Here is a 16,825-nt window from a genome sequence, read left to right as displayed (position 1 = left end):
GTATGTATATATATATATTACTTGGAAAATAAATACAAAGTTATTTGGGGATGGGGATAGTATTAGCAGCTAGGGGATCAAGAAAGGCTTCACATACAAGGTGTCCTTTTAAAGAAACTAAGAACAATTAAAACCCATATACCAAAATGGGGCAGTTAGGATGCACAGTAGATAGAGTGCCAGGCTGGGGATCACCAAGACTCATCCTCCTCAGTTCATATTTGGCCTCAAACTCTTACTACCTGTGTGACCCTGAACAAGTTACTTTACTTTGTTTGCCTCAATTTCCTCATCTGTAAAATGAGTTGGAGAAGGAAATGGCAAACCACTCCAGTATCTTTGCCAAGAAAGCCCCAAGATGGCATGTAGTCTGATATGGGCTCTATATATACATTCACATAAAATATATTTTCACATTAGTCATGTTCAAAGAAGAATTATACCAGCAAGGAGAAATAAAGCAAAACAAAAAAGAGAGAGAAGAAATAGTATGCTTCAATCTGCACTCAGACTCCTTAATTCTTTCCCTGAATATGGACAACATTTTCCATCAGGAGCCCGTTGGAGTTGTCTTAGAATCTTGCATTGCTGAGAAGAGCCAAGTCTATCAAAGTCATCACACAATGTGCCTGTAACTATGCACAATGTCCTGGTTCTGCTCCCTCCATTCAACATCAGTTCATATCAGTCTTTTCAGGTTTTTCTTAAGTATGACTGAAATTTTTTCTTCACAAACCTAAACTTGACTCTGAAATTTCTACCTCTCATTCCTGCTCTAATATCTATCATCCCAACCCCCTATCTTCAACCTCTTCCAATATACAGGTTCTCTACTGCATATAACCATGCCAATGTCCCTCTCCCCTGTAATCAAAAAACCCTCTCACATTCTTTCAAGCTATTTTGTACAATAATCAACTCTACATGGCTTAGCTATTTTCATATATAATGATCCAAGATGATTCCAAAGAATTCATGATGAAAAATGCTAAGAGAAAGAGCCAATGGAGCTTGAATACAGATCAAAGCATACTATTTTTCACTGTGTGTGTGTGTGTGTGTGTGTGTGTGTGTGTGTGTGTGTGTGTGTGTGTGTAGGGGTGAAGGGGACTGGTTTGTGTTTTCTTTTTACAACATGACTAATACAGAAATATATTTTGTATAATTGCAGAGGTATAACCTATATCAAATTGCTTACCATTTCAGGAAGGGGAAAAGTGAGGGAGGGGTGAAGAGAATTTGGAAATCAAATTTTAAAAAGAAATGAATGTGAAAAATTGTTTTTCCATGCAATTGGGAAAAAATTAAATGTGATTTTAAAAAAGCAGTTCAAATTTTATTTTCTGTTGGAGGGCTTTCCTGGTGTCCTTTCCTCTACATATACATACATATATACATATACATACATATATACACACACATATGTATTTTTTTCTTATGTTTGTCCTTCATTCTCGAAGAGGACCATGACATTAAGATGATGACATGACTTGCAGTTGACTTTGATTTGAGTGAGGGAGGACTGTGCAGTCACCAGCCTCACTTTCTCCTCTAGAGCCATATGAATTCAGTGGCACGATATTCATCAGGACAACTAGAGATGGCCCAGGATGCAACGTGAGACCCTGGCCATTTTAGGCTGAGGTTTTATCACATTCTCACTTTGAATGAGATACACCCATTCAATGAATAGGCCTCTTTAAGTTGCTCAAGGGATGATCCCTTTTAATAAAAGAAAATCAGACTGGGAGGGGGAAGACCTTCAGGGTTCCTGAGTAAAAGAGAAACCTTTACTATTTAGTATTTACATTCACTCTGTGTTAGGTGGGTGGGGACCTATTGGCCAATCTATGAACTCTAGAGTGAATTGGGTTTAAGGCTTGGTCTTAGAGCAAGAAATCTAGCCAGTAAACCCAAAGGAAAAAGTGCAGCTTTTGGCCATGGAAGTAGAGTACCCCTAGGAAAGGACAAATACTTGCAAATGAGATTCAAGTGATAGGCACAGACCAGTGAGTATTCAAATACATATTGCTATTTTCGTGGACTGTAAGTAGTAATGAACATAGTTTCACAGAAGTAATTTGTGGTTAGTTCTATTATTTATTCTTGGTGTTAAAACCAACTGATCAATTTATTTTACTTAGCAAGTGATATTAGGTGTCCTTGGTAAATAGCTAATTCCAAAGGACGTTTCCCTTGTAATATCAGCAATTCAACCATGGTCATGCAGCATCCTCCTTTAACCTGGTTAATATGAGATCTGCTACTAAGCATAGGCTGCTAGGGATATGGTGAAACCCGGAGGGAAAACTTGGCCTCAAAACAAATACAGAAAAAGAATGTTATATAATTTCTAAAGATCATATATAGTATATTTTAATATATGTATTTATAATTTATAATATAATTTCATAATGTAATAGTATGATATGACAATAATTTACAATACCCATTATTTAATATTTAACATACACACAAATATATATACCTGTTGTGCTAATTCCAAAGTAGGATGCAATGATGGTTTTTTGCTTTGTCCTTCTAATTTCCAGTACTTAGCATGGTGCTTGGTACATAGTTTTTTAATTAACATTAATCAATATTCATATGGCAAAGAGGTTGTAGTATGTTTATTAAGACTCTTCAGTATTTATAACATCATAATAAGCATCCTTAGGGCACCTAAAATAGGCTCTACTACCTTATAAGAGGCTGTTAGAAGAAGCATCTAGTTTTCTTTGACCTTCTGGATCATACCATAGGAACATATGGTCATATACTTAGTACTATAAGGGACTTTAGAGGCCATCTAGTCCAATCTTTAATTTAGAGTTGTAGAAGTATGCTGAAGAGCTGTGAATCAAATTTCAGTCTTCCTTCACTAATTCCCAGTGCTCTTTTCACTCCCACAATGCCTATTACCATCTTCCAGTACATTGTGTTTTTTAACATTCTCTCTTTTGAATGTGTAAATAACAAATCAGACAAGAAAGTAGGCAATTCATTGTTTGAAGGTAGTGGACATTTAATGCAGTGGACATTTACTCTAACAACTTGGATTGCAAATAACCATAGTAGAAATCTTTCTATTCTAACTCTCCAGGAATACTGAGAAAGGAAATGACCAAAAATAATCATTTATTGCTTATGACATCATTATATGTTTACTAATCATAGTAGATGTATGTAAACATATGATAACTAAAAGAAAACTTTCAGAAGAATGATGAGACAATATGCCACAATGTCTAGTGGACATCTATTGCAATACACTGAGTAAAAATTACTTTTAGGACTAGGAGGCTAATTAATTTGGCCTTGGCAGGAAGGCAGCAAGCATTTAAAAAGTGACTCCAACTTGCCAGGGACTGTGCCAATCACTGGGGATTCAATTAAAAGTAAAAATAAAGTTCCTACCCTGAACGAGCTTATATTCTAATATAGGAAGATAGCATACAAAAAAGAGCTAAGGTGAGTGGGGGAAGAGGAGGTCCTCACACCTCCTACCCATTACTCCTAGATTTATACCTCCAGGGTAAGTATAACAAATATAATTCTGCTTCCAGCAGATAGCTCTTTAAAGTACCTGAAGGGAGTTATCTGAGACTTTCCAATTCTTTTTTTTCTTTCTCCAGGATAAATACTCTCAATTTGTTCAATGTATTCTTGTGTAGTTGGTGACACATAGTTACTTTAAGGAGAAAGTTCCTTTAAAGTTTGTTCCAATTATTTATGAAAGAATGGGAAAACACCTTAAAGGATAAAGGGATAAAATACCTAGTATTCTTTCTTAACACAGTTTTCTCTTATATTCAGTCTTGTCATCAGGCTCAACATTCAAGGATTCATGCTGCTCCTTTAGACATTTACATTTCTGTAACTATCAAACAATCTCCTTACCACCTTCCTATCCTCCCTCTTAAAAAAAAAAAAAAAGAAAGAAAAGGAAGAAGAAATGAAGGAAGGAAGAAAAGAGAAGAAGAAAGCTACATTTCAGATTTAAATGTCTGGTTCTGGTTTGATAGGTTTTAAAGGAGCTTATACATTTAACCCCTCAAATCAAGTCTTGTAGGAAAAACAGAACACAATTATCATTTCCATGGCGATGGTGAACATAGTAATCATCCCCTGACACTGACACACCCTCCAAATAGTTGATTGTACATTCAGAGCATAGAACTAGTAAATGTCCACTGATGAATATAATAACACACGTGAAAGTTTCACAGTACTTATTCAAACCACAGTATGGGCATGGAAAGGAATCTGAATCCCAGTGCGAAGCTATTTAAAAAAGAGAAAATATAAAGAGTTTTAGAATATGTCTTGCTTTTGACAAATTGCATAAAGTCAAATCATTTGGCTTCTAATGAAGAAAGTGTATGTGTGTGAAAGGAGGCACAAAAGAATTATGGATGATTTCCTATCTTCTTCTTTCCATGCCAGCAATTAAAAAACTGGTATATTTTCCCTAACAGCTGGAACACGCAAGTTGTCAGATGCTTTAATGAAGATCTAAAGCAAGAGAATTTCTCAATTTTCAGAACAGAACATTTTCTCTGCAGGCTCAGATTCTGACATGACATTATTTTCATTGTTTTTGTATCAATTATCCAAGTCTATTGGAAATCAATCTATTAATTTGTTATAAGATATTCTCTTCCTTCAAATTGTGTCAGAATACTATATAGAAAACTCTGAAGGGTTTAAATAGTCACCTATTCCATCTAAAGTTTTCAGTTTTTCAGTAATCAATGAATAATGGTATAAGTATGTAAAATTTCTTTCTAGTTGCCAGTGCTTTTACTTTAGGAAGAAGCTTCTTTAACAGATGGCTAAATGAATATACCTTCTTGTTAGGAACAAATTGGAAATCCCCTCAATTATTAAGTTTTCCATTGGTCATAGATCAAAGAAAAGAATTTAACCTAATTTTAGAAGAAATTCAAAATGGATAAGCAATTAAAACTAATCACTGGAGCATTGAAAGTCAATTAAACTATACTCTTCAAAAGGATTTATTCTGGAATTGACTCATACATTCATTAATTCAACAAATATTTCTTGAGGTTCTATTATGAACATTGTTCCAGGGGAAACAAAGACTGTGCCAGTCTACAACTAGTTTATAGTGAGGCAGATAAGGTATGGATATAAATAACTAGAAATAAATAAACAGTATAAAATAACTATAAGAGAAATATGAACAAGTTCAAAGAAAGAAAAGATTAGAGAAAAGAAAAGCTGAGTCTTCCTACCTTGCCTAGGTTAGAAGTACAGGAGCCTCCCATGGGCTCAATCCATTGTATCTGGCACAGAAGCTTTGACCTGTTCTGTTTTGGACCTCCTTAGACAAGCTGGTTCCTCTTCCCCCTTCCAAGGAGGTCTGTCACTTTAACATCAAATTTAGAGCATATATCTGATTCACTTATCCCATTATAACTCAGAAACCCCAATATCAAAAGATCTGCCAGCCTCAGTCTCCTTAACAGCAAAGACCACAGGCATATATCATCATATCCAAGGAAAAGATCATCTCCTGAAAGTTTCTCCCACCTCCATTCCCAATACTAGATCTACATCTTATGAACTTCTTCTAAAGGAATTACTAGGGACACCCATAAAGTCTTACACTTAAGTTTGACAAAATACAGCTCAGGTTGACTGCTCTCAAAGAAGAGAGACATGGCTAGTTAATGGGAAAGAGACCTTCAGGGTTTAAAGAACTGAAAGCTGAAAGAATCAACAAAATGACAAGCTAATCTGGTCTCAGGCTATATCTTAGTACTCAGATGTACACATTGTACCGTGCCTTGGTCAGACCATATCCAAAGACCACATCAATGACCACCTTTGGGTGCTACATTTTGGAAGGGATATTCACAAACCAGAGCATGCATAGAATAAAGTGATGAGAATATCAAACTGAATTTTGTGAGGACTGGTTGAAGTAAGAGTTTGTAGGAGATTTTCCAGGCTATGGTTTTTATCATCAAAAATGCTAAGGTTGCAATATGGAAGAAATATCAGATTTGTTCAGCTTGGTCCTAGTGGGCAAAGTTATGCCTAACTGATGGAAATCCTAGGGAACTAGAATTTTGCCTCAATATAAGGAGGAAATTATTGACAATTTCCCAAAATGAAATGTGTTATTTTAGCAGGTAGATTTTTTTTGTCATTGTTAGTGTTCATGGATTTTGTAAAATATACTCATACTTCATGTAGGGATTTAGAAAGAAGATATCCAAAGATTCTTCCAGTTCAAGAATATGATCCTCTGGTGCTTTGGTGTTATGGCTTTTCATTGGAGGGTTCATGAAGTACTGTATGAAGTAGGCAGCAATTTGAATTAGACCTTGAAGAGGATATCATGTAAACATGTGGTAATTGAAATAGAAAAAAAAATGAGTTTTGTGTACAAACCCTACAAAGTCAAATTTGACTGAGGCATAGGTAGAGAAGTGTTAGGGAATACAGTATAACAAACATTTATTATATGTCTAATGCATGTAGAAAAAGCTAAGTCAAGAAGACCTGAGTTCCAATCTAGCAATGGTTTCCATTCTAAAACTAGCTGCGTGAGCCTGGACAAGCCAATTAACCTCGGAGTTCCTCAGGTAGGAAAGGAAGGGAGGAGACAATATCGTTTTATTAAACATCTATTGCATAAAGAGAGATGCCTGCAGAGTCAGAAAGATTGAGGCTTATGTTCCACCTCAGCTATGTAACTGTCTCTGTGATTCTAGAAAATTCACTTAACCTTTAAGAGCTCAGGAAACTCTCTAAGAATATAAGGTGTTGAAAAGGTGCCCATCAGCAATAAGAGAGGAAAGTTTTTTTTTACTGGAATTCTCCACACAAATAAAATGGCAGGAAGACAGACACTGTTGCATGCAGACTACTGTATTAAGTAATGAGAAAGACAAAAATTTTAGATACAACACTATACCTACCTTTGAGGAGGACTCAGTAGATAAGGCTAGAAAGATTGGTGAAGCCAAATCAAAGTCTTTGAATGTCAAGCTAAGAAGTTGGGACTTTATTCTGTAGGCAATGAATAACCATTTGGAAGCTTTGGGCAGGGAACCAAAAATGATAAATTGGTCCTGTAAAAAGTTAATTTGGTAGGACTGTATTTCAGACAGATTGGAATGTCAAGAGGTAAGCTTTGTGGAAGACCTGTTAAAAGGCTATTGTAATAGTGTATATATAAGTTCATAAGGACTTGGACCAGTGTAGAAGCAAGAGAAATGAAAGAAAGGTAGAGGTCTGCATGAGAGGGAGTTTGGGAGTATTAAGAAAAGTTCATCACTAACTAAAGCATTAAATAGGCATGGGAGGTGGAGGGATCAATAATGAATATGAGGTTTTCAGTCTTCATGACTGGGACACTGGTGGTACAAATGACAGAAATAAAGAAGTCAGGATGGAGAACTGATAGATCAGTGGGTATGGAAAAGATAATGAGATTTATTTTTAAAAACATTTAAAAATGTACTCTGCTCAAACAGATTTTAAATGGCTATAATATTGAACATTATATATATATATATATATATATATATATATATATATATATATATATATATATATATATATATATATATACATATATATTTTAGGGCCTTGCTGGAACAGATGAATATATAGGAATAGAAGGAAGGAGAGTATCAAGTTATAGATGAGAGAGTCATATACATAGATATAATGTTCAAACCAATGACAGTGAAAGAGACCACCAAGGGAAAGAATGTAAAGATATAAGAGAAGAAGCTTAAAGAAAATTTGAGGGATTTGGAGAAAGAAGAAAAAAGACAAAAAAGTAGTAGTTAGAGAGGAAAGGAAAACTGGGATTGTGAAATTCATGGTAGCCAGGGCAGGAGAAAGAATCAAGTAGGAAAACGTAGTCAACACTTTCAAGAAGGCAGAGGACAATAGTAATCAGGAAATCACTGGCGAGATAACACTACAGGAGTACAGGAGTAGGAGTAGAAAACCATGTTGAAAAGAATTATGGAGTAAGAGATAATGAAATGGAGGAAGTAAATAAAGACAACATATTATAGAAATTTTGTAAAGAGAAATAGGAGAGAATTGAAGACAGTAGCTTCAACAAGATTCAAAAGCTTAAGAACAAGAAAATAAAGGTCAGAAAATTGACGTTAGACTTGGACTTCAGGAAGGCCGGTATCAAAGGAAAAGAGTAGGACAAAAGTTTTTAGTTTCTAGAATATTAATTAAAAGATGACCACTGGTCCATGATGGATATACAGGTAAGTGTTCAGATGACTGAGAATGGGAGAAGAGGGAAAACCCTCCAAATACCTTTTAAAAATGACTCTAAATAAATTCTAGATCAGCAGAACCCATAAAAAGATGGAGTGAAGCTAATTTCCAACCCAACACAACTTGGAAGGTCGGCAGGAAAGGTGTGTTGCACCAGGCTTAGAGAGGAGTATAGTCCAGCACAGGTTGTGCCAGTGTAGACCAGACACTGGCAAGCCTGAAGTAGGACTCAGGGCAACTGAATCACTGTCAGCAGTGGCAATTGCTGGACCTCTCAGCTTAGAAGGTCAGCAGGAAGGGTTTGTTGTGCCAGAATGGGGTGGAGTGCAGTCCAGCAGGGAACAGGGAAATGATGAGTAGGAGTACATGAACATGGAGGTACAATCAGGTAGCAGAGACTACCTCAGCACAGAGGAGATCCTTTGGAGTGATGATAGAAAAACAATGACTGAGGAAACTCTGATTAGGGAACAGGGCAACCACATCAATGAGATGGATGAAAAGAGAGTGAATGAACAGTCAACACTGAAGAAGTCTTATCAGCATGAAAGGTCAAGAACTAATTAAAGAAAGACGGTATGGCTATAATGGTGAAATATATTTATAACTCAGGGGAGGTTGTTCACAAAAGAATTAAGAGATGGGTAACAAGGACAAAAAGTAAAATCACAACCTGAATTTTCTTAGTTGACTTATACTAACTTCAAATCCAGTGAATAATATAATTGTATATATGATTTTTCTTTTAGTTAGTCTTTTATACAGAGATTCCACTATCAAGGTGGTGAAAAATAGAAAGGCCCATACATATACCAAACTATTTGTAGCAGCAATTTTTAAGATAGCAAAGAACTGGAAACAAAGTAGTTAACTATTGATTAAACAGCATGTGATACACGGATGTGAAGGAACATTTTTAATTATATAGATAGATGTCAAGAATATAGGGCGCATGGGAAGATTTTGATGAAGAAGTAAAAAAAGTGAAAGATACAGAATCAAGAAAACAACATTAATGATGACTTTAACAATGGAAATGGAAAGAATAAGAACATTAATAAATGTAAACTGAATGGTATGAAAATACAATGATCAAGTTTGATCCTACAAACACAGCAAAACACAACAATGTAATCTATTTCAACGAAAGAAGTAGTGGACTCTGTAAGTAAAATATCAAATATGACATCTTATTTAGCTGATGAGTTGGTTATTTTGCTAATTTATTCTTTTTTCCCAGCTTTCTTTTTTATTTGTTATACAGATGGCTTTCTAGGTGGGGGATGGAGAGAGAGAGAGATTGGAAACTAAGTAATATTAAAATAAATAAAATCAATACATGTTATAAATCAAAATAACTAAGCCCTCTTAGAAAGTGATTTTGAAGAAAATCTTTAGAAAATAAAGCAACACATTAAAAACACCCTGGTCTATGTCATATCTATCTTTGCTAGGTGCTTAGCAAGGTGCCTCAAATACAGGAGATGTATAATAAATATTTGTTAAGAAAACAAGTAAGAGAAGCCTGTTCTCAGGCTGCCTTTTCATTTTTTGATACTATTAAATTTCATTGTCCATTTTCCCCTCTCTAATTTTTAATTATATGCTTATAATTATAAGCATTTTATAATGCTTAACATAAAAATATTTCCTTTCATCTTCTAGATGAAATTCAGATTTTTTCCAAAACTTATTATTTCTCTAAGTCAGAAGTTATGTTTTATAAGGCTTTTCACTACTAAAAATTCTAGAAATGTGTGTGTTTTGTGCAACAGAGAGGGAAAAAGAGGGAGAGATCAGTGGGGGGGGAACTGAGAAGGATAGAGAGACAGACAGAGTCAGAGACAGACAGACAGACAGACATACACACACACACATACACACACAGAGACAAAATGCTTCTAAAGGAGTTAGCATTTGCTTATACGTGAATTGTATGAAACAACCATCTTTTTCTTTCTGGAGTTGGATAAATAAAAACTTATCTAAAAAGTGTTATTGACTAGGTAAATGGGATATAATTATATTTATAAAAGTGAACAGTTACGTAGGTGGAGCCAATACATACTTAATGAGTGAATCAACTTTTCATATGCCTATTCATCATCTGATATTACTTCTGAGACTATGAGAAAGTTCAACAAGAAAACTGGTAAAGATTAATCTTTTTGTATTATCATTTTTATACATGAAACAGACATACTATGGAACTTCAAAAACAACAAAACCCTGCATCTTGGAAGAAATTATCATTAAAACTACAGCACTATGAAAACTGAAGCAATAATTTGGCAACCAATTGACCTATTTCTGGTATGCACTCATTATCCCTCATTCTTTACAGAAAATGGGGCAAACACAATGGAACATTACTAGTGAGGAAATAAACGCAGGCATGTCAAGTTTCATGTATGCTTTCATTTTCTTGTCACTGACTACCTTCTAGATAATATAGTGTTGGAGGATGGCAGGAAATACCCAGACACATCTGTCAAAGTGTCAAAAGGAGAATACTACCTGAAGAGCAGTAAGAAAAGAGCCTGTTAAAGTGGCAAATAAAATATGATGTTGTGCTTTAACAGACCTCTATTGATTGTGCTTTTGGGTGACCTCAAAAAGCAGATGATTATGCATAAATGAAGTTTGCACTCTAGGGTAACAGGCAGGCAAGTTTGGATGCTATTTTGACCTCAATTCAAATTTAACTAAGAACCTAAACCACTACTTGGATGCCTTCTCCAGCATCTTTCACTGCATCTGAGGACAAAATGATGTCCACAGGTTTCCAAAGTTCATCTCACAGGCTAGGACTGAAAGCCTTTGTACTATAAGTGGATCCACATGAACACAGAGTGATGTAGGAACGCTGAAGGAAATGTCAATCTGATCTATTATTATTGCTCATTTAAACAGTGCCCTCACTCTCCCTCTTCTAAAAACTAAACAAGAGAGAGAGGCAGGAGGGGGGAAGGGAGAGAGGTAGGGAAGGAAGGAGGGGGAGGGGGAGGGGTAAGGAGATGGAGATAGAGGGGGGGGAAGAGACAGAGAGAGACACACAGAGAGACTGAGATACAGAGAGAGGGAGGGAGGAGGAAAGGAAGGGAAGGAGTAAAGGAGGAAGGGAGGGAGGCAGGGAGGCAGGGAGGGAGGGAGGGGGAGAGAGAGAGAGAGAGAGAGAGAGAGAGAGAGAGAGAGAGAGAGAGAGAGAGAGAGAGAGAGAGAGAGACACCACATTGGAATTTCTGGAGGATGATAAATGTGCGTGGGGTAACCTCTGCACATTGAAACGGAAATCTTCCCTGTCATTTTTTAAAATCCCACGCACTGTTCACAGGCTAGTGTTCTCCTAAAACTCTCTAAACACAAGTAGATGACATTTGTTTATGTTCACTTAGGACACAAACATATGATTGAAAAGAAATAGTCATTCATCTGAAGCAATAAGTGAAATCAAACACAAAATTTTTTATCATTAACTACATTATATTTTTATTTCAGTTTCTGGAACACATAAATACTTACAAAAAAACAGCCTATGGGGAAAAATCAGCTTATAATATTAAAAAATAACAAAGGACAAAGAGAAGCATAGACGGTTAGGAAACCACATCTATGAAGAAAGTTGACATCCAATTGTTCAGCCTATAGAAGAGAAGGATGAGGAATCATAAGATTCTAAAAAGCTAAGGAGATGTCAGTGGTGATTGTTCTTTGTGTAGAGAGGAAGCAGTTTACATTTCAAATGACTGATCTCCAGTGTTGCCAGAAATTATGCTAAATTCTTAGAAACTGCAAAACATGGGGGGAGATGAACCAATTCTCTCTTACTGCACCCCCTAAAAAATTCTTAAAAATTGAGAAAACTTAAAATATTTATTATAATCCCCTTGCTTAATTTTCCTATTTCCACTGAGTCAGCCTCCTAGTCACCCAGGTGAATAATCTCAGAATCATTCTAAAATTCTCCCAGCCCTATCTTACCCTGATCTTTTCCTATTCCTAGAGAGTTGGCAAGCCCTATTAACTTTACCTCGATAAATTTCTTGCTTGCACGTGTCCTTTTCTTTACACTTACCCTGTCACTAATCTTAGATCAGGTACCTGTACTATTCAATAGATCACTGATTGATTCCCTTGACTCCACTCTTTCCCTTTATTCTTTACACAAAATCACAAACCCTTTATGTATTCATAAAATCAAGAATAATCACTGTGTTAATAAGTAATGACAATAACATCTAAAGCAGTGTAACAGTAGTGTTATAAAATGGTCATGCTTTTGCATACACGTTTGTACTACCAGTGCCCACTTGTTGCCTAGCTCTTTGAAATCTAATACAGAGGTCAAAGACAGATATAGGTTAAAAGTCACCAGCAGGAAAACCACTAGTGGTGAAAGTCGAGTGCTCTATGCTCTTATGAAAATAGTAATGCCTGATGTAAAAAGATATATATCTTGTTATTGCATTTGAAAGCTTTTTTAGAACTGTATTTCTTTAGTACACAGAATTATACTGATTGATGATCTGAATTACCTTTTTTTTTTAAAAGTATTGCATAGTTTTAAGATTGAGTTCAGGGGATGTAAAATCCAAATAGCTACATATGAACGCCATCTCAGAGACAATTTATTCATCATTAAAAATCATAAATCAGTTATTCTATTTTCTGATTTTTCTATGATCACAATAGTCCTGAAAACATTTTTCCCTTCAATTTTTCATTATTTCTCATGTCTGCACATTTATGTTCTTTCACTCTAATTTGCTTCTCTGTGATAGATTCTGTTACAGTACTGATATCATCTGTAAGCAGATCATTCTCAAATCTATAAACCTAGACTTTGCCTTATTTCTTGGGACATTTTAAATCATTTAGGGTATGCTGACTGGAATGGAGTACACAGACAATGAGAGTTCCTTGCATCTGGCCTGATAGGAAAGATGAAATGTAAAAAGAATTGTGGAATGGTGACTGGTGGATTGGTGAACTGTGGGATCCAGACTTGGAAGGTAGGCAGCACGAAGCTATAAAGAGATTGATGGACTGAGAGGATACTGAGGAAATAGAGATGAGGATGAGCCAATGAAGCAGAATGGATGGGTGGGGAAAATGACCTCAGGAAATTTCAGAGTCTGAGATTCTGTGAAGCTGGGACAATTTTGAATCATAACTAAAGTCTAAGCTGTGGATATGCTGGTGAATTAAGTAGAATAAAGAGAAAAGTCAATGAAATTGAGGAAGTCAAGGCAACAAGCATTTATTAAATGATTACCTACTATACGCCAAACACTGAATCACTAGAGATACTGAGAAAGGCAAAAATGCCTTCAGAGTGCTCACAGTCTAATAAGGGAGATATGGACAATTTTATACAAACAAGATACATGCTTGCAGAAGGAGGGAGCTGAGATTAGGAAGCTAGGAGGTAAAGATGAGAAGAGACAGAATTTTCAGCATTGGAGACAGCCAGTAAAAATGTAAAGAATTGGGAAATGGAGAGTCTTGTACTAGGAAAGCTGTACAATTATGAATACTGGGTATCAGGATATTTATACAAGATGGAAATTAAAAAACTCTCAAGAAGATCACAGGGAAGCATATACTCCAAGGTAGTAAAAGAGAGTAAAGTCCTATATACAAGAAAATATTTATTTACAGCAGCACTTTTGTATATGAGCAAAAGCCCAAGCACAAAAATAAATGTGCATCAGTTTTGGAATGACACTAAGTAAATTGTGGTACATGAATACAGTTGTACTATTATTACATCACAAGAAACAATAAATAGGAAGAAATCAGTGAAGCATAAGAAACTTTATATAAAGTGATGAAGAGACAACATATACAATGATCATTCATTAAGTGATTATTATATGCCAGAGGATAGCTAGGTAGTGCAGATCAGGGAGATCTGATTTCAAATTCAGCCTTTGACACGTACTAGCAGTGTGACACTGGACAAGTCACTACACCCTGTTTGCCTCAGTTTCCTCATCTGTATACTGATCTAGAGAAGGAAATGGCACTCCAGTGTCTTTTCCAAGAAAAACTCAAATGAGGTCATAGTGTTGGACATGACACAATTATTATGACTAAATAATAGCAACAATTTATGTATCTGAGCCACAGGACCGGGGATACAAAAAGAGACAAAAGATGGTCTCTGTCCTCAAGGAGCTTATAATTTAATGCTTACAGAAATGTATAAAGAAAAAGAACAAAAAGTTCAAAACTTAAGACTATAACTGTAATGACCAAGAAGACTTGATCAAGAGAAGAGCTGAATCATTGTACTTCTATGCCTTCTTTGAATGGGGATGGGGGGAACTACAGGTGGAGAACTTTGCACAGAATGTCATAAAGTATTAGTTACTTCTCCTGATTTTTTTTCTTTTAAAAATTCTGTTAAAAGGGCTGTGTAAGGAAGGGAAGAAGTGTATATTTGGAGCTGGAAATGGTATAAAACAAAAGAAATTATAATATTTTTAAAAGATCACAAGGCAGAGATGAATAGCCAGTTTAAGTTTTTTTTTCTCCCCCCCCAGAACATCAACGATGACATAGAAATAAATGGACTTTAATAGCAACTAGATTATTGTGTGTGTGTGTGTGTGTGTGTGTGTGTGTGTGTATGTGAGAGAGAGAGAGAGAGAGAGAGAGAGAGAGAGAGAGAGAGAGAGAGAGAGAGAGAGAGAGAGAGAGAGAGAGAGAATAAAACTGGAGTGATGATGGAGGAGAAAACAGTGAAAAATAACTAACATACTAAATCCAGCTCTCCTAGACTAACAGCTCTGTGTTCTAAGGGACATAAGAGGAGTTCACTATTCTCATAACCTTGTGGTAATATTTCACTTCTCGCTACCCTCTTGCACCAAACATATTGTGCTATCAAGTCTTGTCATTTCTTCCTGGACAAACCTCTCCCAAATCTATCCCTCCTCTATTAACATTGGGAAAGCATAACTTCTCAGATCTACTTTAAGTTTTTTTTCTAGTCTCCAGACTAAATCTTAACCAAATATATCTACTCACCTAATTTATTGCCCAATAATAAAAGTATATATTAAACTTTTCAAAAGGTAGTTTCACTGTCTAGAATCTTCAAGACCCTTCAGCATCAGCTTTTAATAAAAGTGACTGCTTGAACTCTAATCTACCTTTTTCCAAGTGTTTGTAATTCCACTAGGATAAACTTTGCCATCGATATTTTGGTCCCTCCAAGACTTTGCATTCAAGAAACGTGTCCTATACACTCAGAAAACATGCTCTAGTCCAAATTGCACCTCTCAGGGACCTGTTAACCTGTCTCTCAAAAACAAAGTTTATTTTGATCAACAAAGGTTTGCTCGAGTTGATAACACTTGATTTGATACATTTTTTTTTACTGCTTCAGATGGTTATTTTACTGACAAATTTCTTCAAAACATTAAATTGTTTTGTGGGGGTAATGGACCAGGAAGAACTCAGAAGACCTTAGCTCCAATTCGAGTTTAGTCACTTAAAATCTGTGTGAATTTAAGTTGTTTTAACTCTCTGAGCTTCAGCTCTTATTTGTAGAATAAGGATAATATACGCCCAACTTAACTTAGAGGGATACCACAATGTTTAAAATGCTATGAAAACTATAAAATGTTATGTGAATATAAGATAACATTATTGATTCTTTATAAAAAATTGGGATAGCTTAGTGGATAGAGCACTGACCCTGAAGTCAGAAGGACATGAGTTCAAATCTAGCCTCAAACACTTATTAGCTGTGTGACTCTGGGCAAGTCACTTAACCATGATTGCCACAGAAGAAAAAAAAATGTTCTTTTTTCGTTATCTTTTAACTTTCAAACTATCTCCCTCCTGCCCTCTCCACAATGCACTAGAAGATATCATGTGATACAAATTTATGATTATATGTAAAACCATACTTCTATTTATCAGTTCCTTCTCTAGAGGTGGGGAGCATCTTCCTTCATAGGTACTTTGTAGTTGATTTGAGTATTAAAAATAACCTGATCATTCACAGTTATTCTTCAAATAATGTTGTTGTTAGTGTATATAAAGTTCTCTTGGTTCTGACCATTTCACTTTTCATTATTTCATGCAAGTTTTTCCTGGTTTCTTTAAACCTACCTGCTCATTGTTTCTCATAGCACAGTAATATCCCATCACAGTCACATACAACAACTTATTTAGTCATTCCCCAATGATTAGTATCCCCTAAATTTTCAGTTCTTTGGCATCACAAAGTGAACTGCTATAAATATTTTAGAACAAATAGGTTGGTTTCCTTTTTCCATGATCACCTTCTGAAATAGATTTAATAGTGTTATTGCTGGGCCAAAGGTTATACCCAGTTTTTATAACTCTTTGGACATAATTCTAGCTCTTCAAAATGGTTGAATCAGTTCATAGTTCCACCAATAGTGTATTAGTTAAAACACAAATTGTAACCCCTTCTGTCCCCTTATCTTCAAATAAGTTATAATCAAACAATGTATATTGTATAGTAGATACATATGTATATATGTTTGTGTATGTGTGA

At 35.5% G+C, this 16,825-nt stretch overlaps 1 protein-coding gene across 1 annotated transcript in view; it reads right to left on the bottom strand.

Moving 5' to 3' along the window:
• Positions 1-16,825, bottom strand: part of NALCN (sodium leak channel, non-selective) — a 526,457-nt gene that overhangs the window by 245,990 nt on the left and 263,642 nt on the right. The window lies entirely within an intron of this gene.

The sequence above is a fragment of the Notamacropus eugenii genome, chromosome 6 (assembly GCF_028372415.1).
Source record: "Notamacropus eugenii isolate mMacEug1 chromosome 6, mMacEug1.pri_v2, whole genome shotgun sequence".
Taxonomy (NCBI): Eukaryota; Metazoa; Chordata; class Mammalia; order Diprotodontia; family Macropodidae; genus Notamacropus; species Notamacropus eugenii.
This window is presented reverse-complemented; position numbering and strand designations above follow the sequence as displayed.